Genomic DNA, 27,331 nt, shown 5'->3' on the forward strand with positions numbered 1-27,331 from the left:
GTAGTCAACATTTTAGTAGGTTCAGGGGTTGAGGAAAGGACGAACTGTGGAAATATTTTTGAGTTGGAGGCGGCAGGAGATGGTGAGGGTTTGGATGTGTGGTTTGAAGGACAGAGCAGAGTCGAGAGTTACACCCAGGCAGCCGACTTGTGATGTAGAGGAAAATGTGATGACGGTAGGGGGGGGGTTGAGAGAGATGGGGAAAGATTCTGAGCAGTATGCTTATTGCACCGCAATTTTGCCAAAGATGTCTGCTGAAAAATTTGCTTTCCTAAACCCGCCTTTATGGCAATTTGCTGGAGCTGTAAGGGTGTGACAGGGACTGTCCTATGCCTGCCCCTGAAGACAACAATTGTAAAGTGTGTACTGTGACGTGTGTTTTTATTGTGTTTTCATGGTATAATGTAAACTGCATAGAGTGTTATTGGTACTGATGCTGCTGTGTACTGTATTGGAATGCCTAAGGTAACCTGATACACTCACTTCAGGTATAGGTTATAGTTTAGTACTTAGGTAGTGACAGATAGGAACATTAGGGAAGATAGGCAGTGGGGGGCCTATTACTGTATACGTGATAGATATAGTATAAATATTGTTAGTATAGTGTTAATGTAGGAAAGTAATGTAAGCTGAGTGCTAGCATGTAGATGAAAGGTTAGATCGTCCCAGCAAGAGATTGCAGGAACAGATACAGTTAAATGTTTGGGACCATCCCAACATAGGAGGGGCTTAGTCAAGCAAAATGGGGAAATTTCCTTGTTTAGTCAGTCTGAGTTAGTGAGAGGCTTAAGTGAAGTTCAGGCTAGTGTGCAGTGGACTGGAGGCACATGGAGTATATATTGTTCTAACAGCATGAGGTCGCACCAAATTTCCTGTGGACCTTCCTGTAACATCAGGGGCCTACCGCCCAAGCTAGGCACTGAGGAGTGTGCCTTAATTCCTTCCATAAAGAGGAAGCCGGACAAGAAAATGCATTAGGGAAATGTAACAGATCTCGGGAGTGCAGTGGGACTGGATGGGAAATCCCTGGGGCTGACAGGAGGATCAAGCATATGGATAATCTGAGCTGAACGTAAGCAGAGGCTTGAAATGTACTATACTGATGAAACTGGAACTGGAGGGTGCTGTGCCCAAAACTGCTGGCTAAAGACTGTTATATCTGAACTGTACAGTAAAGTTGAATTTGTTATAACGAACTGGGTGTCCCGTGATGTGTGTTCGGCTTATCCTGGACCAAAGGACGTGGTTGTAGAGGAGGCCTCCAGCCTGAAAGTGAGTACACTGCACTGTACACAGCACAACATTGATGAACTGGGACACTGTTTATTTGTGGGGTGCCAGGGTGTGGAGAGGCAGCAGCTCACCCATGGCTACCGCCCTGGGCACCTTACAGAGCCTCTAGATGCGCAGTAGAGGGCCCACTCAACTACATAGAAACCATATGATCCTATTACAATTCTATATAAAAACAGACATGGTTATGAGCCCCTTTATAGTTCAGTGTAGTCAACTGATTAATAAGTACAGTGGCATGTAAAAGTTTGGGGACCCCTGGTCAAAATTACTGTTATTGTGAACAGTTAAGCATTTGAAGATGAAATAATCTCGAAAAGGGCCTAAAGTTAAAGATGACACATTTCCTTTGTATTTTAGGCAAAAAATATATATATTGTAATTTTTTTACATTTTAAAAATTACAAAAAAGAAAAAGGCCCAATGCAAAAGTTTGGGCACCCTTGGAGATTTGTGTACTCATTTAACTTTGACTAAGGTTTCAGACCTTAATTAGTCAGTCAGGGTTATAGCTTGTTCACTATCATCGTTAGGAAAGGCCAGGTGATGCAAATTTCCTAGCTTTAAAAAAAAAACAGCCTCTGAACCCTTATGCTAAAAAACAGTAGCAAAGGGTTCTTCTAAGCACCGGCCTAGCACTCTGAAAATGAAAATGGTGGAGGCCCACAAAGCAGAAGAAAACTATAAGAAGAAAGTAAAGAGTTTTCAACTTGCCCTTTCCTCAGTTCAAAATGTAATTAAGAAATGGCACTTAACAGGAATAGTGGAGGTCAAGATAAGGTCTGGAAGGCATGGCATCCCTCATCCTGGTATGTAAGGCCCCCCTCGTCCTAGTATGCATGGCACCCCTCATCCCTCATCCTGGTATGCATGGCCCCCTCATCCTGGTATGCATGCCCCTCCTCATCCTGGTATGCATGGCACCCCCACATCCTGGTATGCATGGCACCCCCACATCCTGGTATGCATGGCACCCCACATCCTGGTATGCATGGCACTCCTCATCCTGGTATATATGGCACCCCTCATCCTGGTATGCATGGCACCCCCACATCCTGGTATGCATGGCACCCCCACATCCTGGTATGCATGGCACCCCACATCCTGGTATGCATGGCACTCCTCATCCTGGTATATATGGCACCCCTCATCCTGGTATGCATGGCACCCCTCATCCTGGTATGCATGGCACCCCTCATCCTGGTATGCATGGCACCCTTCATCCTGGTATGCATGGCACCCCTCATCCTGGTATAAAGGGCCCCCCTCATCCTGGTTTGCATGGCATCCCTCATGCCTCATCCTGGTATGCATGGCCCCCCTCATCCCTCATCCTGGTATGCATGGCACCCCCACATCTTGATATGTATGGCACCCCCACATCCTGCTATGCATGGCACCCACACATCTTGATATGTATGGCACCTCCATCCCCATCACACAAAAAAATAAACACTCCTACTCACCTTTCTTCCCTTTGCTCCAGCGTTGCGTCCTGCTCTGCTGCCAGCAGCTGACCTAACTCTGTGAGCTGCGCATGACATCACTGCTATGCGCGCTCACACAGGGAGATCAGCTGCCAGAATAGTCACTGCTCCACACGCCGTGACTATTGGCTCCTTAATAGCGGGCGCACACTGTAGCCGCGCCGCGGCTCCTGCAGCTGCCGGGCAATCACGTGTGCCCACTATTAAAGAGCATGAATATTTACCGCCTCTCCACTCCCATGGGGGTGGAGAAGGGGTCAATATTAATGCTCTTTAGTAGCGGGCACAAATGACCGCCAAGCGCTGCAGGAACCGGAGCTGCTGCAGACACTGTACGCCCGCAATTAAGAAGAATGAATATTCAGTGCTCCCCATGCCCATGGGCGTGGGGAGCACTGAATATTCATTTTCTTTAGCAGCGGGGACAGTGTAGGCTGCAGTAGCCGCTGCTGCCTCCTGTACCCCGATCCTCCGCCGCTACTGTCCCCCCCCCCCCCTACTCCCACCACTCACAGCAACAAGACATTAAATTAGAAGGTTCGGACTATAAGACGCACCCCCCACTTTCCTCCAAAATTTTAGAGGAAAAAAGTGCGTCATAGTCAGAAAAATACGGTATATTGTTTTGCCTAAGATACAAAGGAAATGTGTAATCTTTAACTTCAGGCCTTTTAGAGATCATTTCAGCTTAAACTTATTTAACTGTTCACAATAACAGTAATTTAGACCAGGGGTGACTAAACTTTTACCTGCCACTGTATTCTGATCATAGTGATATATTCCTGCATGTATGTCTTGACTCGAATTTGTATGGGGACCCTTAAGTCATCAGTGCCCATCACTGCTGGGTATGTGTCTTTAGAAACGATTCCCAGCCCCCACTATGTATGAACATTATGGAGGGGCCGATACACAGGATATTCTGGGTCACTGCACTCCCTCCAGATAAAAAGAATTAGGGCTCATACCCATATGTGAGAAAAAAAACGTTCCAATATCTGGACCAAAAAATCAGACTAGTGTCAGGCAATTTTCATGAGAGGACAATGCGATTTTTCACACATAGCATCCATATGACATCCGTATGCAATGCGCTTTTTTTCTATGCAAATGTTATTTTACAATCATTTACAGGACCATTTACAGTGTTCTATGCTGCAGAATCATAATGTATCCGTAAAAATCGGATGGCATACGGATAGTCCCATTGACTTGCATTGGCAAGTCTCGTCAGAGATACGCGGCCATACGCAGCTTGCTGCAATTTTTTTCTCAGTCCAATTTCAGCTGAGAAAAAAATGGCAGATGAGATGTAATCCATTGAATAACATTGGTCATTGGATATTTTATCGGATTGCACTCATCCGTTTTTCTCGCATATGAGTATGAGCCCTTAGGTAAAGTGACGCACCCCTGGGCCTGTGTCGCGCAGCGTTGCGCACGCGGGAGCTTACCCGGAGCCGGATCTGTTGATGGTTGTAGTCTCGTGGCGGTGACACGGTCCGTGCCCAGGGAGTCAGACTAAGTGGCGCTGTATTAGCGGTAGATGTTGGACGACTACGCCACCCGTTGAATGCAGCGAAGGAGCTGCCGCTGCAGGGCAGACCGCTGAGGCCGGTGGTAGGATTGTGCAGCGTGATAGTATCACCCCCAACGGGAGGGGTATGGCCTCAGGGCAGCCGACGTGGATGATGGGGTAGCAGGAATCACTCAGAGACGATGCGGTGTAATTCAGGGTCTTTACTGGTGATAAAGATAGACCCTCCCGGAGTACTGGCTAGCGAACGGGGCCTGGTCAGTCCTTGAGCAGATGGGATCTCCCCTGGCCAGGCGGAGTTGTAGGCCTCCCAAACTGACTGTACTCTTCTGGCTACCTTGCTAGAGGCGGGTATAAGTAGCCCACGTCCCTGAGTGTACCGTGTGGTGCTCACCTGTATGGCCGGTGACTCGGGGCCTTCTAGTGGCGTCCGCTCCACGACGGCGGTGCTGGTCCCACGCGTGTGACCGTGCCTTCGGGTTTCTTGGCCAGAGGACCTGAAATCCCCTGCCGGGCGGTTTCTGCTGCTGGGTAAAGATTAGTCCCCACAGCCTCGGACTCCGGGTCCGGTGATAGCTTCTCAGTCAGGGCGAGCTCTGCAGCTGCCAGCCCCTGACTCCTTATAGCACTGCTCCCACAGAGCTCCTGATGTTCTTTTCCTATATCTGCTTCTCTTCTCTGTCTCTACTTCTTCTCTACTCACTAACCCTGCCTCAGCCCTAGGTTTATATAGGGGAAGTCCTTCCCCTCCCAGGACTGGGCAGGAGGTGTGGCATGCATATGATTCCTGACCAAGAGACCTCCCACCTGCTCTCAGACATAACATTGCTGTTACTGTGGAAACCAGACCCCTGGGGTGCCACATTCCCCCCTAGTGAAATTTAGTACTCCGGGACTAAACATATTTTTAAACATAACAAGGTATAAACAATAATAGTACAATAAGAAAAACATATAAAGATGGTCACGGCGTGTCCGCAACCGGGTGCAGTTTTTGAAGAAAAGCAAGGTGTCCATTTCACCAAAACAGGGAGACGTAACCAGGTAGGGGTCTGTCCTGCCCAGAGTCCTTAACAGTCTTTTAGTCCATTCCTGGGTTACGCTCCAACCATGTACAAGGATTCCCGGTAAATCCACCAAGGACTCCTATAAATAACTAGAAACACATAATTATACACAATCAACAAGAAAAACAGGTAACCACAAATAAAACAATTTATACACTTCAAATCCTCCAACGTGCGGGTAACTGGCCTCTAGTGGACCTACGGAGCTGACTGTCTAGCCCTGAACTACAGGGTGTAGGAGCTGTCAAGGGTAAACTGGGCAGCTGTCTACCGGCTCTTTGGCTCACTAGGGGTACGGCAGGCTCACTATAAGCAGAGGGTTGATCCTCCTGTTCTGCTTGTGTGGAGTCTTCTGCCTCCTGGACCGGCTGCTCTTCCAGCTCTACCTGTTGCTCCGTAGGCACTTGGGATGCTGGTTGGAGGAACGTGAGGACGGGTACCACAACTGCACCATTGACTTGAGTCCAGGACCGAGGGAAGTCTCCGAGCACAGTACTAACCATATCTTCCCTTTCCTCTACGGGTCGATGGTCTTCTTGTTCCTCTTCAGGGTTCCGTAGCTGTTCAGGACACTTCTTCAGGTGATCCCGGGATACAATGGCTATGGTCTCCCCTCCGTCTTTACTGATGGTACAGACTTTCGGGTTCTCGTGGCTTGAGGGCAGTACGGTGTACGGGTCCTTCTCCCACTGGTCGTCCAACTTGTGGAGCCGTCTTTTCCTCTTCAAGACCTGCTCTCCGGGTACCAGGGGAACAGCGGGAGCATACTGGTTGTAAGTTTTCTCTTGTCTTTCCCTAGCCTGACAGAGACTTCGCTCCACGCTCTCCTGTACTTTCCGGTACTGCTGCTGCCTCTCTGTGTCCCAGTCTGCCTCTGGTGAAGTGTCCTCGGGTGTCAGGACTCCCATTTCCAGGTCAACAGGTAACTTACCAGGTCTCGCCCTCATTAGGTAAGCCGGGGTACAGTTGGTGGAACCTACCGGGATGTGGTTGTATAGGTCCACCAGATCGGGCAGCTTCTCAGGCCACAGACTGCGTTCTTCCAGGGGCAACGTTTTCAGGAGATCCATTACCACCTGGTTCATTTTCTCACAAAGTCCATTAGTTTGCGGATGATAGGGTGTCGTCCTTATCTTCCGGCAGCCATACAGATTGCAGAATTCCTGGAAGACCTCCGCTTCAAAGGCAGGTCCCTGGTCCGTCAGCACTTGGTCCGGGTACCCGTGTGGGCGGCAGAAGTGCTGCTGGAAGGCTCTAGCTGCTGTTTGAGCCGTTAAGTCCTTAACGGGGACGACAACCAAGAACCGGGAGTAATGATCCACAATGGTTAACGCGTAGACGTAGCCACTTCTGCTTGGGGTCAGTTTTACATGATCCAAGGCTACCAGTTCCAACGGCTGCCGGGTGACGATGGACTGCAGGGGAGTCTTCTGGCTGGCACGGTCCTTCCTTCTTAGGTTGCACGGGCCACAGTCTCTGCACCACCTCTCGATGGTTCCCCTCATGCCTACCCAGTGGAACCGCCCACGCAGCAGGAACTCCAGCTTCTTCCATCCGAAGTGTCCAGCCCCGTCGTGGTATGCTTCCATCACCATGGCTGCGTCTCTCCGTGGCACCACTACTTGCCAGATTAGTTCATGCATCCGGGAGTTAACCATTCTGCGGCACAACTTCCCCTTGTAAAGGAACAGTCGACTCTTCTCAGCCCACAGTTGCTTGGCTTCCTCCGGAGCGTCTGGGTCAAGGCGAGCCTCTGGCCGAGTCAGCATCTCCTTCACCAGCCGGACGGCAGGGTCACTGTCTTGCGTTTCCTCCCAGTTGTAGTGAGGCAAGGGGTTAAACGTAGCGGCTTGCTTACTCCTTACCCGATGGGAATACTGGATAGTCCCATGACAGTGGAACGCGGGGAGTTCGACTTCTTCCAGTCCCTCTGGATCTTCTCCTACGTCCGGTAGGTTTGGCATCCTGGACAGGGCGTCCGCGTTGGTATTGGAGCGTCCTGCCCGGTATTTGATTGTGAACTCGTAGTTGGACAGACGGGCCATCCATCTCTGCTCTAGGGCACCGAGTCTTGCCGTGTCCAGGTGTGTCAACGGGTTGTTATCCGTGTACACGGTGAACCGGGAAGAAGCGAGGTAGTGCTTAAAGCGTTCGGTGACTGCCCACACCACTGCCAGGAACTCTAGCTTAAATGAGCTGTAATTCTCAGGGTTTCTTTCGGTGGGTCGCAGTTTTCGACTGGCGTAAGCGATTACTCGTTCTTTCCCCTGCTGGATCTGGGACAGTACGGCTCCTAGCCCGATGTTACTTGCATCAGTGTAGAGGATAAAGGGCTGGCTGTAATCAGGGTACGCCAGGATTTCATCCCCCGTGAGGGCCATCTTCAGCTGGCGGAAGGACTCCTCTTCTAACTTCTCCCATTTGAAGGGCGGCTTCTGGTTCTTGGCCTTCCGGGACTGGCCTATCAGGAGGTCCTGCATAGGAGCTGCCTTTTTGGTGAAACCGGGGATGAATCTGCGGTAATAGCCTACCAACCCGAGGAACTGCCGCACTTCCTTTACACTGGAGGGACTTGGCCATTCCTTAATTGCGGTGATCTTATCAGGGTCGGGAGCCACTCCGTCAGCGCTCACCACGTGTCCCAGGTACTGCACCTTTGGTTTTAGGAGGTGACACTTGGAGGGTTTTACCTTTAGGCCGTAGCTTGCCAGAGCTTCGAACACTTCCACCAGGTGTTTCAGGTGGTCCTCATAAGTCTTGGAATATACGATGACATCGTCCAGGTACAACAGGACCGTCTCGAAGTTTCTGTGGCCCAGACAGCACTCCATTAATCGTTGAAAGGTTCCTGGTGCGTTACAGAGTCCGAACGGCATGCAGGTAAACTCGCTAAGTCCCATCGGGGTGGTGAATGCGGTCTTCTCCCGGTCCGCCTCTGCTACAGGAACCTGCCAGTACCCGCTAGTGAGATCCAAGGTAGAGAAGAAGTTAGCAGATCTTAAAGCAGCCAAAGACTCCTCTATCCTTGGTAAGGGGTACGCATCCTTGTGTGTGATACGGTTGATTTTCCGGTAATCTACACACATCCTCATGGTGTTGTCTTTCTTTTTGACTAAGACTAGTGGAGCTGCCCAGGGGCTACAGCTATCCCTGATCACCCCAGCCTCCTTCATGTCCCTAAGCATCCCCTTGACGTGTTGGTAGTGTGCAGGGGGTACGGGTCGATACCTCTCTTTTATGGGAAGATGGTCTCCCGTGGGGATGTGGTGTTCTACCCCCTTGACTCGCCCGAAGTCTAACGGGTGTTTACTAAACACTCTCTCGTACTCTTGAACCACCCGATAGACTCCCTGTCTATGGTGTGAGGGAGTGGAGTCAGTACCCAAATGTAGTTGCTGACACCAGTCCTCCATTGTTTCCTTAGAGCCGTTACTTTCCTCCGGGGAAGATGGAGGCAAGGGTTCTACGGACTGTATGGAATTTTGATTGATGGTATACAATTTGGCTAGCGTGGCATACCGGGGCAGGTACACTTCCCTCTTCCCGATATTTATTATGCGAACGGGCACCCTCCCATGGCGTACATTGACCACCCCCCGTGCTGTCAAAATGGTGGGCCTACTGTCTGAGTAAACTGGTTCTACCATTGCCTGGTAATCTCTACCTCTCAGACCAATAGCTGCCCGGCACCAAATCATCATTTCACTTTTTGGGGGCATGGCAATAGGAAAAGGGTCACACATTCTTACGCTACCAATCTCACCACCGGAGAGTTCTATCTGTTGCCGTCGCATCAGTGCCCGGATCTCTTTCTGGAGCACTCGCTGCTGGCCGGAGCTGGCGTTCTTGGCAACCTGCTGTAAAAGGAAAATCACCTCTGCAAGACAATTTTCAATTACATTAGTTCCTAGAGTTATCTTTGGGTGACTCTCGCGCTTGTCAATGTCTACAATGATCAGTCCCTGTGCCGCCAATTCGACTCTACCGATTTTAATGGTCACCTCTTTAAATCCAATCTGTGGCACGGGCTGACCATTGCTGGCGATGATACTCAAGTCGTCGTCAGGGTAGCGGGTGATATCCGAGTCATTCCAGTACTGCTTGAAGAGCACGTACGGGATAGTGGTAACCTGTGACCCGGTGTCCAGTAGGGCACTCATGGGGATGCCATCCAGTACCACGGGCAAGACTGGACGTCCTCCCACATATTTGTCGCGCCAGTTCGATGGGCCTGATGATCTTTTTCCTGGGGTTTGGCCCTCTACCCCAGGTTGTGCCAGTTTAAAGGACAGTACCTTGCCATATGTCTGGGTTGATTGCAGCGGCGGCAGATGGGTTGTCCGTCCTCGTTGTATCGGTCGCTGGGTCTTCCTCTGGCCGGTGGGGTCCTCGTTGGTCGACGCCACGGGATGTCCTCCGGTCCGGATGCCAGCTGGATCTTCCCTGGAGTGGAAACCTGTAAAGACTGCACAGTTCGGGTTAGCGCGGCAACGCTTTTAGCTAGCTCTTGGACCTGATGGTGCAGGTCTGGAGCCGGGTCATTGTTCAAAGCCTGCGCATCAGCTCCCACAGGCCCTGCCGACAAGGGTGCCGCCTCCTGGTGGTAAGTGGTAGTGGGGCGTCTGTGGGTCACAACGCCACCTAGTGCCGGTTCTCGGAGCACCCGGATGGCTCTGTCCTTGAACTGTGCAAATCCCAGATGAGGGTCCTGTAAGGCCATTGCCCGCAACTGGGTTCGGTGGGTATTGCAATATAAACCCTCTATAAATTGTTCAGTCAACAGCCTGTCCTAGTCTCCCACGCCGTCAGGGTCGGTCTGCTTAATGGCTCTCAGGGCCTCTTGTAGGTTCAGGGCATAGTCCCTTATACTCTCATGTGCCCGCTGTTTGCACCCGTAGAATCTAAGCTTGATCTCGGCTGAGGTGCGGGTATCAAAGGTGTCCCTCAGCCGGGTTAGTATCTCTGCGACAGTCCTCCTCCCAGGTGGCCAGGACTTTACCTCCCTTTGGGCTGCCCCGGTTAATTGGGCCACCAGGATGCTCACTTTTTGCTCCTCTGTGAGGGGATACACCTGGAAGAGGCTATCCAGCTTTTCTCTAAAGTCATGCAGGGTATGTGACTCCCCTGAGTACTGGGGTAGCCAGGCTGCCCCCGGGATATAGGGCATGGTGAAAGGCATGACCGCAACAGCGGTGGCGCTGGCGGGGGTTGAAGCGGTGAAGCTCTCCTCCGTATCCGACATCCTTCTCCCCCCTAGTGGACCGTGGCCTACCTTGCGATGATCCTCTTCCGTAGGCCGCGGCTCCGCAGTGGATCGTCAGGGTTGAGGACCTTCCGTCGCGCTCCTGTGACGTCGGCGTCTGCTGGGCTCCTTCCAGGACCTTACGCAACGTCCAGACGTGAGGCGGGGCTTCAGTTCTCGCGCGCTTTCGGAGTCCACGCCCCTCTTCTTCCCGCGCGGCGTCTTCAAGATGGCGTCCAACGGCGGGAAAACTCCACGGATGGTGGGAAGAAGGCAGAAGATGGCGCCGGATGGCGGGAAAACTTCGCGGATGGCGGGAAGAAGACAGAAGATGGCGCCGGATGGCGGGAATCTTCACCACTGGTAAGTTTGAACAGTCTTTTTCAGGCACGCAGTACCCGGTGGTTGCGGGCACGAGATCCTGCCGACTACGCCAAAAGTTGACGCACCCCTGGGCCTGTGTCGCGCAGCGTTGCGCACGCGGGAGCTTACCCGGAGCCGGATCTGTTGATGGTTGTAGTCTCGTGGCGGTGACCCGGTCCGTGCCCAGGGAGTCAGACTAAGTGGCGCTGTATTAGCGGTAGATGTTGGACGACTACGCCACCCGTTGAATGCAGCGAAGGAGCTGCCGCTGCAGGGCAGACCGCTGAGGCCGGTGGTAGGATTGTGCAGCGTGATAGTATCACCCCCAACGGGAGGGGTATGGCCTCAGGGCAGCCGACGTGGATGATGGGGTAGCAGGAATCACTCAGAGACGATGCGGTGTAATTCAGGGTCTTTACTGGTGATAAAGATAGACCCTCCCGGAGTACTGGCTAGCGAACGGGGCCTGGTCAGTCCTTGAGCAGATGGGATCTCCCCTGGCCAGGCGGAGTTGTAGGCCTCCCAAACTGACTGTACTCTTCTGGCTACCTTGCTAGAGGCGGGTATAAGTAGCCCACGTCCCTGAGTGTACCGTGTGGTGCTCACCCGTATGGCCGGTGACTCGGGGCCTTCTAGTGGCGTCCGCTCCACGACGGCGGTGCTGGTCCCACGCGTGTGACCGTGCCTTCGGGTTTCTTGGCCAGAGGACCTGAAATCCCCTGCCGGGCGGTTTCTGCTGCTGGGTAAAGATTAGTCCCCACAGCCTCGGACTCCGGGTCCGGTGATAGCTTCTCAGTCATGGCGAGCTCTGCAGCTGCCAGCCCCTGACTCCTTATAGCACTGCTCCCACAGAGCTCCTGATGTTCTTTTCCTATATCTGCTTCTCTTCTCTGTCTCTACTTCTTCTCTACTCACTAACCCTGCCTCAGCCCTAGGTTTATATAGGGGAAGTCCTTCCCCTCCCAGGACTGGGCAGGAGGTGTGGCATGCATAGGATTCCTGACCAAGAGACCTCCCACCTGCTCTCAGACATAACATTGCTGTTACTGTGGAAACCAGACCCCTGGGGTGCCACAAAAGCATAGCACGTTACAGAGCTAGCAAGCAATACAATTAGGGCTCCTTTTATTACCACCAATGCTTTTTTGCTAGGGCAGCCATGAGGGAGATGTCTCGTCTTTAAAGTAAGTACAATTAGTTCTTGCCTAGGTGCCCTCTACTCTCTGTGCCCACCACAAATAGAAAAAGGGGCTCTAATATTTAGGAAATGAAGGAACACTTGTGACTGCAGATCTAACTAAAGAGTTTTGCTTGATATTATGGAGGCAGTTTCTGCACTTTCCCCACGATTCATGGTCTAGATTTGGATGCCCGGTATCTGTTCTCGTATGTTTGACCTTGTCCATTTTAAATAAACTGTATTGCTTTGAGAAATCTGAAGTTTAGTTTTCCTGTGAGGTGAAAATACAGGAAGTTAAACAATCACTTACAAACACAATAGAATTAAGACTATAACCTCAAATTTCCTGTGTGGGCTCAAACACTGGCAAATGTATGGCTCTGTCCATTATAGTATATGTATTTAATGTCCATATTGTATATTTACACACAGAAAATACATATTGTAATATATACAGATAAAATATGTTGTATTTATATATATGCAGATAAATACATACTGTGTATATGCATAGAAATACATATTTTCTATACACACACACACACATATACAGTACAGACCAAAAGTTTGGACACACCTTCTCATTTAAAGATTTTTCTGTATTTTCATGACTTTGAAAATTGTACATTCACACTGAAGGCATCAAAACTATGAATTAACACGTGGAATTATATACTTAACAAAAAAGTGTGAAACAACTGAAAATATGTCTTATATTCTAGGTTCTTCAAAGTAGCCACCTTTTGCTTTGATGACTGCTTTGCACACTCTTGGCATTCTCTTGATGAGCTTCAAGAGGTAGTCACCCGAAATGGTTTTCACTTCACAGGTGTGCCCTGTCAGGTTTAATAAATGGGATTTCTTGCCTTATAAATGGGGTTGGGACCATCAGTAGTGTTGTGCAGAAGTCAGGTGGATACACAGCTGATAGTCCTACTGAATAGACTGTTAGAATTTGTATTATGGCAAGAAAAAAGCAGCTAAGTAAAGAAAAACGAGTGGCCATCATTACTTTAAGAAATGAAGGTCAGTCAGTGCGAAAAATTGGGAAAACTTTGAAAGTGTCCCCAAGTGCAGTTGCAAAAACCATTAAGCGCTACAAAGAAACTGGCTCACATGAGGACCGCCCCAGAAAAGGAAGAACAAGAGTCACCTCTGCTTCTGAGGATAAGTTTATCCGAGTCACCAGCCTCAGAAATCGCAGGTTAACAGCAGCTCAGATTAGAGACCAGGTCAATGCCACACAGAGTTCTAGCAGCAGACACATCTCTTCAAAACTGTTAAGAGGAGACTTTGTGCAGCAGGCCTTCTTGGTAAAATAGCTGCTAGGAAACCACTGCTAAGGACAGGCAACAAGCAGAAGAGACTTCTTTGGGCTAAAGAACACAAGGAATGGACATTAGACCAGTGGAAATCTGTGCTTTGGTCTGATGAGTCCAAATTTGAGATCTTTGGTTCCAACCACTGTGTATTTGTGCGACGCAGAAAAGGTGAACGGATGGACTCTACATGCCTGGTTCCCACCGTGAAGCATGGAGGAGGAGGTGTGATGGTGTGGGGGTGCTTTGCTGGTGACACTGTTGGGGATTTAATTAAAAATTGAAGGCATACTGAACCATCATGGCTACCACAGCATCTTGCAGTGGCATGGTATTCCATCCGGTTTACGTTTAGTTGGACCATCATTTATTTTTCAACAGGACAATGACTCCAAACACACCTCCAGGCTGTATAAGGGCTATTTGACCAAGAAGGAGAGTGATGAGGTGCTACGCCAGATGACCTGGCCTCCACAGTCACTAGACCTGAACCCAATCGAGATGGTTTGGGGTGAGCTGGACCGCAGAGTGAAGGCAAAAGGGCCAACAAGTGCTAAGCATCTCTGGGAACTCCTTCAAGATTGTTGGAAGACCATTTCCGGTGACTACCTCTTGAAGCTCATCAAGAGAATGCCAAGAGTGTGCAAAGCAGTCATCAAAGCAAAAGGTGGCTACTTTGAAGAACCTAGAATATAAGACATATTTTCTGTTGTTTCACACTTTTTTGTTAAGTATATAATTCCACATGTGTTAATTCATAGTTTTGATGCCTTCAGTGTGAATGTACAATTTTCATAGTCATGAAAATACAGAAAAATCTTTAAATGAGAAGGTGCGTCCAAACTTTTGGTCTGTACTGTATATTGTGGGGGTTTCAGCAGCTCCCTGGTACCAGCCTGGATACGCACAGGCACAGGGTTTTTATATCAAAACAGAATAAAGTTTATTCTCCTTTATAAACTTTACAGCTCCAAAATGAAAAACAGCCTTTCATCAGCACAAATGAACAACAAAACAGTCCTCTCTCGGGGTAAGGCAAAGTAAATCACATGGGCTCAACAACTTGGTATTACAGGAATCTCTTAGGCTGCAGTACAGACTATTCACCAGCTCTGTCTTTCTCCAGCCTTAGCACACCACTACCTGAGCTAGGCCAGGTGCATTTTATTAGGCCAGTAAGACTGGAGTATTGGACCGACCTTTCCCACCCAGACTCTTTTGGTCGCTCCTATATCCCAGAACCAAAATCCATTAAAAAATAAAACTATCTCAGTAACAGTTATCTGCCATCCAGGACTGTACCTCCTGCTTTCTTACAATATATATATTCACATTCTAGTTGTAATTTTTCCAGTATTGGTCCTTAAAAATAATCAGAGATTGGAGAGGAGGAGGGTATACCTCACATGACAAACCAAAATAATAACTATATTAAAGAGGCTGTCCTGCCTTAGGCTACAAGTCTGCCGTCACTGTATGTGACGGCAGACTTGTGAATCTTCACATTGCATGCACTGCGCGCTGTGAGGATTTTCTGGTGACAGGAAGTGGGCAGTCATGTGACCGCAAGTATGCGATTTGCATACTTCCAGCCACAATCTGACTAGACGTGTCCGGCCTCACTCAATACACTTGCATTGAGTGAGGACGTGCACGTCTAGTCGGCACGTGACCACATGTATGCAAATCACATACTTGCAGTCACGCACCCTCCGGCGCCAGCAACGGAGAATCCTCACAGATTGCTGTGCTCGCGATGTAAGGATTGACAAGTCTACAGTCACATAGAGGCCTAAGGCTGAACAACCCCTTTAAAAAGAGTATAGCAGGTCGGGGTCATCAAACAGTAAATGTTCATTTACCACTATTGGGAAATTAAGCTTTCAGTGGGTCGGTAGTCTCCTTTTACAACCAGAAGCCTTACCGGGGTTGTCCATTTTAGCTGTGTTCCTAATCTAAATATATGCAATTTACTAATATACTTTTATTTCCACAGATGTGAACAATATTCAACTATCAGACAGAGAACGGGGCTGGTTTATTATATTCCCCAAAAGATTCACTGTATCTTTACTGGATCCCCAAGAAGACAATGTAGGGACCACATTATGTCTGGACGTCATTGCTACCTGTATCTGAGAGTGGTTTCCGAGGCTGAGACATTATGGCAGACTGTATAAGATCCGAGAAAATGCAGTGAATATTTATGGGAGTCTCTGGTAGTCTCCAATATTCTCGTATATATCATCTATTATGAGCCAAAAAGCCAAAAATTATCACCTTTTATTCCCGTTGGGCTCATACTTACAGCCAGGGGCATGACATCACAAGTCTCTGGCTCACTGTTCACACTTGCCTTTGGTAAGCCAATAAGCCATGTCGCTTATCATTAGCACAGTTTTCCTTCCTTGTTTATAGGGCATTTATTGACATTCCTAATAGCACAAAATTACCCAATAGATTTCCTGAATTTATGGTTATGGAACTTATGGGATCTACAAGAAACATCCACACCCAGCTGTTAATATCTATGTGCAGAGGGTGTAATGATTTTTTTTTCACTAAAAAAATACTTTACAAGACAGATACAGCTTTTATATTATGCAACATCTTGCAAATGTTTAGGCACCCCTTATCAAATGACACATTCTGTTCATTTTCCATGTACGAAAAACTAAACAATTTTATGAAATAATGGATTTTTGTTATATACTTCACAGCTGCCAAAACTCAAAGAATTCTGCAAGTAAGAATGAAATCCTAAAGGAACAATATTAAGAATTGCTACATTTTTGTGACAATGTGATTTCTGATAAACAGCATTCCAATTATGTATTGACTGGAAGGAAGACCCAACTTTTGTACAGTATTTTCAGCAAATAAACAGTAAGGGGAAATCCACATGGAACAGGTAAAATCCACAGCAAATTACAGTAGCAGGTAAAATCCACAGCAGATTACATTAGCAGGTAAAATCCACAGCAGATTACAATTCCAGGTGAAATCCACAGCAGATTACAGTACCAAGTAAAATCCACAGCAGATTGCAGTACCAGGTAAAATCCGCAGCAAATTACAGTAGCAGGTAAAATCCACAGCAGATTACAGTTCCAGGTAAAATCCAAAGCAAATTACAGAAGCAGGTAAAATCCACAGCAGATTACAGTACCAGGTAAAAATCCACAGCATATTACTGTACCAGGTAAAATCCACAGCAAATTACAGAAGCAGGTAAAATCCACAGCAGATTACAGTACCAGGTAAAAAATCCACAGCAGATTACAGTACCAGGTAAAATCCACAGCAAATTACAGAAACAGGTAAAATCCACAGCAGATTACAGTACCAGGTAAAATCCACAGCAGATTACAGTATGAGGTAAAATCCACAGCAAATTACAGTACCAGGTAAACTCCACAACAGATTACAATTCCATGTAAAATCTACAGCAGATTACAGTACCAGGTAAAATCCACAGCAGATTACAGTACCAGATAAAATCCACATAAAATTACAGAAGCAGTTAAAATCCACAGCCGATTACAGTACCAGGTAAAAATCCATATCAGATTACAGTACCAGGTAAAATCCACAGCAAATTACAGAAGCAGGCAAAATCCACAGCAGATTACAGTACCAGGTAAAATCCACAGCAGATTACAGTACTAGGTAAAATCCACAGCAGATTACAATAGTAGGTAAAATCCACAGCAGATAACAGTACCAGGCAAATCTCATCCATGCGTTGCATTCTTTTTTTTTGCATGGAAACTGATATATGGTGTGGATTCTCATTTCTCCAGCATGCCAATATCTATTGTGGATTTTCTGTTGATTCACTGTGGACTGTTACGTAATAACATAGTAACATAGTTTTTAAGGTTGAAGGAAGACTAAGTCCATCTAGTTCAACCCATAGCCTAACATGTTGATCCAGAGGAAGGAAAAAAAAAAAACATGTGGCAAACACTAAGCTCCACATTGGGGAAAAAAATTCCTTCCCGACTCCATACGACAATCAGACTAGTTCCCTGGATCAACGCCCTATCAAGGAATGTAGTATTTATAACCTGTAATATTATACTTTTCAAGAAAGACATCCATGCCCTTCTTAAATGTTAGTAGTGAATCACTCATTACAACATCATGCGGCAGAGAGTTCCATAGTCTCACTGCTCTTACAGTAAAGAATCCCCGTCTGTGATTATGATTAAACCTTCTTTCCTCCAGACGTAGAAGATGCCCCCTTGTCCCTGTCTCAGGCCTCAGAGTAAAAAGATCAGTAGAAAGGTCTTTGTACTGTCCCCTCATATACTTGTACATAGTAATAAGTTCACCCCTAAGCCTTCGTTTTTCCAAAGTAGATAACCCCAAGTGTAATAACCTGTCTTGGTATTGCAGACCCCCCAGTCCTCTAATAACCTTGGTCGCTCTTCTCTGCACCCGCTCTAGTTCAGCTATGTCTTTCTTATACACCGGAGACCAGAACTGTACACAGTATTCTAAGTGTGGTCGCACTAGTGACTTGTATAGAGGTAAAATTATGTTCTCCTCATGAGCATCTATGCCTCTTTTAATGCATCTCATTATTTTATTTGCCTTTGTAGCAGCTGCCTGACACTGGCCCCCAAACGTGAGCTTGTCGTCCACCAATACACCCAGGTCTTTTTCAGTGACAGTTTTGCCCAGTATTTTACAATTAAGCATATAATTATACATTTTATTTCCTCTGCCCAAGTGCATTACCTTACATTTATCCCCATTAAAGCTCATTTGCCATTTATCAGCCCAAGCTTCTAGTTTACATAGATCTTCCTGTAATATAAAATTGTCCTCCTCTGTATTGATTACCCTGCAGAGTTTAGTGTCATCTGCAAATATTGAAATACTACTCTGTATTCCCCCTACAAGGTCATTAATAAATGTTAAAAAGAAGGGGGCCCAATACTGACCCCTGTGGTACCCCACTGTTAACTGAGACCCAGTCTGATTGTGTTCCTTTAATAACCACCCTTTGTTTCCTATCACTGAGCCAGTTCTTAACCCACTTACATATATTTTCCCCTATCCCCATTGTTCTCATTTTATGTATCAACCTTTTGTGTGGAACCGTATCAAAAGCTTTTGAAAAGTCCATATACACAACATCCACTGCATTTCCTTGGTCCAGTCCAGAACTTACCTCCTCATAAAAACTGATCAGATTAGTTTGACAGGAGCGGTCCCTCGTAAACCCATGTTGATATTGGGTCATGAGGTTATTCTTCTTCAGATACTCTAGTATAGCACCTCTTAGGAAACCCTCCAGGATTTTACCCACAGTAGAGGTTAAGCTTACCGGCCTATAATTTCCAAGTTCAGTTTTTGTCCCCTTTTTGAATATTGGCACCACATTTGCTATACGCCAGTCCTGTGGTACAGACCCTGTTATTATGGAATCTTTAAAGATTAAAAATAATGGTCTATCTATGACGTTACTTAATTCCTGCAGTACTCGCGGGTGTATCCCATCCGGGCTCGGGGATTTGTCAACTTTAGTGATTTTTAGACGCCGCCGTACTTCCTGCTGGGTTAAGCAAGTGACATTTAATGGAGAATTTTTGTTATCACTAATCATGCGTTCTGTCATGCGATTTTCTTGTGTAAATACTGTTGAAAAAAAATCATTTAGCATATTGGCTTTTTCCTCATCCTCATCCACCATTTCACCCAGACTATTTTTAAGGGGGCCAACACTATCATTTTTTAGTTTTTTACTATTTATGTAGTTAAAGAATATTTTGGGATTATTTTTACTTTCTCTGGCAATGAGTCTCTCTGTCTCAGTCTGTGCTGCCTTGATTTGGTTTTTACAGAATTTATTTAATTTTCTGTATTTATTTAATGCTTCATCACTACCTACTTGCTTTAGTTCTCTAAATGCTTTCTTTTTGTCACTTATTGCACCCCTAGCATGTTTATTCCCATAGGGAATATATTGTGCACAGATCCTATTCAGGATGCTAATAAATGTCTCCCATTTGCTTTGTGTAGTTTTATGTCTCAGGATATCGTCCCAGTTTATTGCACTAAGATCATCTCTCAACCGTTGGAAATTTGCCTTCCTGAAGTTTAGTGTCCTTTAGTGATGAGTGAGCACTAAAATGCTCGGGTACTCGTTGCTCGGGTCGAGCACATTGTAATACTCGGGTGCTTGACCCGACCAACGAGCCCAATGTAAGTCTATGGGAAACTCGAGCATTTTTCAGGTGGCTCCCCCCGGCGGTCTGCAGAGGGCCTAAAAATTGCCCAAATCGATGTGAACAGTGCTCAAATGACATGGGAACAGCATGGGGAAGACCCCTTGAAGCATCTCTGACTCCCACATCACTGCTGTCAACAACGTTGTCAGAGTATTACGCCACTTTTACGGACTCACAATAAAACATACAAAAACTAAACCATAATGGATTTTCCTGGGATATATGTTAAGGAACATCCTTTCCAGGGTAATGAATTGTATGTAAGGCAAAAATACTCCTCCACACCTTGGGCTATGTACACACGTAGTTTTTTTGATGCATTTTTGCACTTTTGCATTGCTTTCAACCAAGACAAATGCATTCACCAGGAAATGTCATTTTAACATTTTACAACCTTATCTGGCCATGTGGTGTGTGACACATCATCAGACACATGCATACAGTGCTGAAAAGACATGGGAACAGCATGGGGAAGACCTCTGGAAGCCTCTCTGACTCCCAGGTCACTGCCTAAAAGTGTGCCCATCATAAGTGATCCTTGGCGCATGCGAAGATGCCTCCCGCCATGCACCTGTCATTGCAGACTTGCAACAATCACCGTCCACGTCCTTGTTCCATTGCAGCATTCAGTTGTCCCTACCCCATTCCTTGGAATGCAAGCGCAAGTATGCAGCCAGCCACCCACCAACCCACAGGCTGCAATACTATACTGCCAAATTTTTGACAGCTGCCTGCACTTGAAATGTGGCCTTTTAGGCTCGTGGAGGCGGAAGCTTTTCACAACCTCATGCCGGCGGCGGCCGGGTGTCCATACTCGGTCCCCAGCCACCACTATATTTCCCGGTATCGCCTCCGCCTTCCACAAGCACGGATCCCACAACATTACCCGTGCCCTCCCCAGTGCACTTACTGGGAAGGATCGCCTAACCACAAATACGTGGACAGGTGAATGTGGCCAGGGACGGTACGGAGCCAGTCCACAGCTGTTTTTGCTAAGAGTTGTATTTAGCTCGGTGAAAGGACTGGCATAGAGGGAAACCGTATCTACCCTGCGTGTCATTTCTCCCAGGAAGTCCTGTAATTGAGCTTGTTGCAGAAGCAATGGCAGCCCATCCAACATCAACTCGCACTTGTCGGTGGTGCTTTGACACACACACATCTTTCTTTGCACATTTAATTTCTTCAATACAGAGTTGGACAATGGCCTGATCTGTAATGCGTTTTGAGAAATGACATGCATAAGCATGGCCGATCCACATTAAAAAAGCAGCCATAGAGTGTCCGGGAACCTTCCCCCACACTTTTCTTAGCCAGGGCTGCTTTTCGGCAGGGTTGGACGGGCCCACCAGAGAACCGGAGACTCCTCCGGCGGGCCCTGGCTTCTCCTTCAGGAGAGTTCATAGTGCCGAGGTGAGGCCATGATGATGATAGAGGCCAACATCTGTTTAGTTTTCTGTTACTTGGAATGCAAGTGCAAGTATGCAGCCAGCCACCCACCAACCCACAGGCCGCAACCCTAAACTGCCAGATTTCTCGGAAGCTCTTTGCACTTGAATTATGGCCTTTTAAGCTTGTGGAGGCGGAAGCTTTTCACAACCTCATACCGGCGGCGACCGGGTATCCATACTCGGTCCCCAGCCACCATTATTTTTCCCGGTATCGTCTCCGCCTTCCACAAGCATGGGTCCCACAACATTACCCGTGCCCTCCCCAGAGCACTTACTGGGAAGGACTGCCTAACCACAAACACGTGGACAGGTGTATGTGACCAGGGACGGTACGGAGCCAGTCCACAACTTTTTTTGCTGAGAGTTGTATTTAGCTCGGTGAAAGGACTGGCATAGAGGGAAACCGTATCTACCCTGCATGTCATTTCTCCCAGGAAGTCCTCTAAAGCTGCTTGCACTTGAAATGTGGCCTGAACATTACTGCTGGTACTTTTCTGTGGGAATTTGCTTGCCTCCTACCAGCCTGGAATATTTCCAGCAAACTCTGGTACAACGCCATGGTATTAGCACTGCCCCCAGTACCAGTAGCAAAGCCATCCCCAATTTCCTTCTCAGGAATTTTATTTGGTAGACTGAGTGGCTGCCCAAATACATTTTCTCACAAAGGAGCTGAAGATAGAGTGGCAGTAGGTGCAAGTTTCTCCAGCCTGTTAGATATTAGAGGATGAACGGCAGCACATTGGATCAGTGGTTAGCACTGAAGCCTTGCAGCGCTGGGATCCTGGGTTCAAATCCCAGCAAGCACAACATCTGCAAGGACTTTGTATGTTCTCCCCGTGTTTGCGCGTGTTTCCTCCTCAGTAAAAAAGCAGCCATAGAGTGTCGGGGAACCTTCCTACACACTTTTCTTAGCCAGGACTGCTTCTAGACAGGGTTGGACGGTCCCACCAGAGAATCCTCTGGTGTGCCTTGGCTTCTACCTCAGGAGAGTTCATGATAGCGCTAACTTTGCAGCTGCTATGGGGCTCTTGAGCGGGGGAGAAAGGTTAGCCCTCAGAATCAAATCCTCTGGTGGGCACAATGTTTTTCAATCTGAAACAGCTTCTCAGTGGGAGTTGTATTTCACCACAGCCATATTCTTAAGCTTGGTGAAAGTACTGGCATAGAGTGAAACCGTATCTGCCCCGGCTGTCATTTCTCCGTCACCAGGTTCCGCCCATTGTCACACACGACCATGCCTGGCTGTATGTTCAGCGGTGAGAGCCACAGATCAGGCTGCTGTGTTATAGCTTTCAACAATCTGCAGCACTGGGCGGTTTGTCAATTAAGCATTAAGCATGTTATCTTCAGCACAGCCTGTTGCCGCTTGGCTAAGGCAGTGCTGCAGTGCTGTCAGCTTGTGACTAATGTGGTCATTTCGGAGATGGAGGAGGTGCATGAGCTGAACAATGTGATTACATTGAGGTTAAATTGGTGACGCTGTTTTTTATACTAAAGAAAGATCCTATTGTTTTGTTTTTTTTACGTTATTTTTTAAGACAAATGCATTCACCGGGAAATGTCATTTTAACATTTTACAACCTTATCTGGCAATGTGGTGTGTGACATATCATCAGACATATCCTGTTTTATTTATGATGGAGGGACTCTGAAAGTTATAAAGCCTATTTTTATAGGGACATCAGACGGCCCTTACTATTCTAAAAAGGCCAGCAGTCGACCCTAGCTATTGTTAGAGAGCCATCAGCCCGCTATGTTTTGTTGTTCCCATTATTAACAAGTGGGTCTCCTATACTGTTATTGCGTATCCAGTGACTGCAAGGGCTGCCAAAAATTTGGACGCAACCCAATACCCCTTTGAAGAGACATAGAGGAGGGTCTCAGTAAAAAAAAATGTTCCCATTATAAAGGAGCGGGTCTCCTATAGTGGTAATGCCCATGCTGTGACTGCAAGGGCTGCCAAAATTTGGGAAAAACCCCACTAAGAATTTAAAGACACATAGAGCAGGGCCACAGTAACAAGGTACGACATGTTCCCATTAGAAAGGAGAGGGTCTGATATACAGTTATAGGGTATGCAGTGAGTCCAACGACTAACCAATTTTAGGAAAAACCCCACTAAGAATTTAAAGACACACGGAGCAGGGCCACAGTAACAAGGTACAACATGTTCCCTTTAGAAAGGAGAGAGTCTGCTGTACAGTTATAGGGTATGCAGTGAGTCCAACGGCTGACCAATTTTAGGAAAAACCCCACTAAGAATTTAAAGACACACAGAGCAGGGCCACAGTAACAAGGTACGACATGTTCCCATTAGAAAGGAGAGGGTTTGCTATACAGTTATAGGGTATGCAGTGAGTCCAACGGCTGACAAATTTTAGGAAAAACCCGACTAAGAATTTAAAGACACACAGAGCAGGGCCACAATAACAAGGTACGACATGTTCCCATTAGAAAGGAGAGGGTTTGCTATACAGTTATAGGGTATGCAGTGAGTCCAACGGCTGACCAATTTTAGGAAAAACCCCACTAAGAATTTAAAGACACACAGAGCAGGGCCACAGTAATAAGGTACGACATGTTCCCATTAGAAAGGAGAGGGTCTGCTATACAGTTATAGGGTATGCAGTGAGTCCAACGGTTGACCAATTTTAGGAAAAACCCCACTAAGAATTTAAAGACACACGGAGCAGGGCCACGGTAACAAGGTACGACATGTTCACATTAGAAAGGAGAGAGTCTGCTATACAGTTATAGGGTATGCAGTGAGTCCAACGGCTGACCAATTTTAGGAAAAACCCCACTAAGAATTTAAAGACACATAGAGCAGGGCCACAGAAACGACAAATTCCCATTAGAAAGGAGAGAGTCTCCCATAGTGTTGACCTATGAAGTTAATGCAAGGGCTGCCAAAAATTTGGAGGCACTTCAATGACCCTTGGAAGAGACAAGGAGGAGGGCCTCCTAAAATTTTTTTCCCATTAGAAAGGAGCAGGCCTTGACGCGCCCCCTGGGCCGTGGGGTACTCGGCAGTCGGGCCTCTGCGTATGCCGGTGGGGGATATCACGGTGGCTGGCCCCGTCCGTGACCCAGGCCGGTCAGTAAAAAGGGGAATTTATAGGGGATTTGGAAAGTTCGTTACGCCACCTGTGGAATGCGGCAAAAGGGGTGCCGCCGCTGCGGAGCAGTCCTCTGGAGCGGGTGTTATGGCAGCAGGGATGGTGTGGCTCTCCACAGGTAGAGCTAGCTCCAGGGCAGCGTGGGGTGTTATGGAGGATGCTGGGGAGAGACAGCAGGACGGTCCCGGAGGAAAGACGGACACTCACACAGGGGTAAGCTTCAGTACCTTTACTGGTGATGGTGCAGGCACGGTCCAGGGTACTTCGGGCGAAGGGTGCACTTTTGGACTCTCCCCAGTGAGCGGGTATAGGGCCTCCTCATCCATGGCTTTTCTCGCTAAGCTTCTGGCCTGCCTGGAACTAGGACTAGCTTGGTTACTGTCTGTCTCTCCCTTGCACCTGCTGACCTGATGGTAGGGCCTTCTCTTTGGAGATCACTCTCCCTGGATGCTGGGGCCTCCGTGACTCCTAGCCCTGGTACTGTAGTCAGCGTTTGGCAAACCTAGGACCTGTAGTCCTCCAGGGGTTCCGGTGGTCCCTACTTGGTGTAAAGAGTCCCTGTAGGCGCGGACCCGGTGTCCGGTATATATCTCGGGGTGAGCCTGGTATGCTCCTCGCCCCCTTGCTACTTCTTCCTTCTCCTCTCGCCTTCGGCCCACTCAAGGCCCTCACTAGGCCTTCACACGGGCTGTAGGCCTTGGCTCGCCTAAGCACAGCAGCCAGCGTGCTGCCTCTTCGCTGCTCTCTGAGTGTCAGCATGCTCTCTGCTTAACTCTGAGCTCTGTTCCTCTCTGTCTCTGAGCAGGAACTCAACTGACTCTAAAACTGAGCTGCCTGGCTCCACCCTCCCTTTATATATCCCTAACGGGCTCCATCTGCTGGTCTGAGGTGGTAGGGTGGAGGTGTGCGAATGTGTGAGGGCCTCTTGTGGAGAAGTCCATCCATGCACCCTTCTGGGTTCTGTGGCACCAGTGCGCAGCAGGGCGCCACATTCCCCCCTAGTAAAACTCAGTACTCCTGGACTGAAGCAATTTTTCATAAAAAGGTTAAACAGTAATAACTTTTCTTCCCTTTATGGGAGGCACTTTGCTTGAACGTTACAGGTAACAAAAACGTAATAAATAATAAATATATGTACAATAGTCAGAGTTTTTGAGCAATTGTCAGTGAGTCCCGTAACAGGGTGTCCATTTCACTGCAAAGTACAAGGTAGCTTGAGGGACCTGTCCGTAAACCCTACACGTAGGCCCTGGGCGTGGCTGCAGGGCGTAGGTGATCCGATGTTGGACCACAAGTCTTGCCACGCCAGACAGGTTTTTCTTCAGTGGTTACCTAAAAGGGGCACTCCAGGGAGTGCAATATGTGCAAGTAAACAGTTTTTGGGCTGCACACAGTTCTCAGCCACAGAGTCTTTTTATATATACCCTTACGGGTAACTAAATGCAACAAGAAAAGTGTCCATGTCACCTAAATTGTCCATTGTAAGGCAAAAATAAGTCAATACATACATACATGAAAATTACACAAGAATAACATACCCCAAGGGGCAACTATTTATACTGTCAGAGTTTCTCTTCCTACTCTCTGTATCTGACAGGGGTCTGACCTTGCGTGCTACGTGTTGACCTACGTAGTACTGGGATGCGTGTGGTACTGGTGTTTGTACTACCTCCCATTCTGTCAGTTCTAGGTGTGGAGGGACTGCAAGGCTGCCTTAACCTCCCTATGGGACTGGCAAGTGTACCATTGGCTGGGCCTTCTTGCTCTGCTCCAACCGGGGATCCTTCTTCCAGGGATTCTTCCTTAGCAGGCTCTTCTGGGCACTTACAGGTCCTACTTGCAGTGGAGGGTCTTCTGAATGTTGGTAGAAGTGTATCACAGGTATTATTACTGCTCCATCCAATTGAGGCCAATCTGCCGGGAAATCTCCTAAGTCAGTATGGAGTACTTCTTCTTTAGGCTCCTCCGGTACGGTGAGAGGCACTTCCTCCTGAGGCTTCAACAGACTTGGGCACAACTTCAGATGGTCTCTCGATACCGTTGCAGTTGTTCTTCCTCCGTCTTTGCTAATTAGACAGGTTTTCCTATTGTCGAATCTGGAATTCAACACAGTGTAAGGTTCTCTTTCCCACTGATCGTCAAGTTTGTGGTTTCTCCTTTTTCGTTTTAGCACAACTTCTCCAGGTGTAAAGGGCTCTGCTGGTGCACTCTTGTTGTACTGTGCTTCCTGTTTGTCTCTTACCCTATTCAGACTGTCTTCGACACAGGCCTGTACTCTCCTGTACTGCTCCTGTCGAGTCGTATCCCAGTCTTCAGTGGACATATCTGCTTCGGGTTCTACTACTCCAAGCTCCAGGTCCATGGGCAACTTTCCGGGTCTTGCTCTCATGAGGTACGCTGGAGTGCAATTTGTGGAACTCACAGGTATGTGATTGTACAGATCTACCAGGTCAGGTAGTTTGTCTGGCCACTGGTTTCTTTCTTCTAGAGGTAAGGTCTTCAACAGGTCGATGACTATGTTATTCATCTTTTCACATAACCCATTGGTTTGGGGGTGGTACGGTGTAGTCCGGATCTTCTTACACCAGTACAGATGGCAAAACTGCTTGAACAATTCGGCTTCAAAGGCAGGGCCTTGATCCGTCAGCACCTGCTCCGGGTATCCATGGGGCCTGCAGAAGTAGGCTTGAAACGTCCTTGCTGCAGTTTCTGCCATCAGATCCATGACGGGGGCTACCACCAGGAACTGGGAGTAGTGATCCACCATGGTCAGGGCATACGAGTAGCCTGACCTGCTGGGTGACAGCTTGACGTGATCCAGAGCGATGATCTCCAGAGGCTGGGTTGTCTTGATGGATTGCAGGGGTGCCTTCTGGCTGCTGTAGTCTTTTCTTCTGAGGCTACAGGGTCCACAATCCCAGCACCACCTCTCTATGGAACTCCGCATTCCAACCCAATAAAACCGATTCTTCAGGAGGCTTTCCAGCTTTTTCCAGCCAAAGTGCCCTGCTTGATCGTGGTAGGCCTCCAACAC

The sequence above is a fragment of the Phyllobates terribilis genome, unplaced genomic scaffold (genome assembly GCF_046119375.1).
Source record: "Phyllobates terribilis strain yellow unplaced genomic scaffold, ASM4611937v1 Scaffold_7__3_contigs__length_470593459, whole genome shotgun sequence".
In the NCBI taxonomy this organism is placed as follows: Eukaryota; Metazoa; Chordata; class Amphibia; order Anura; family Dendrobatidae; genus Phyllobates; species Phyllobates terribilis.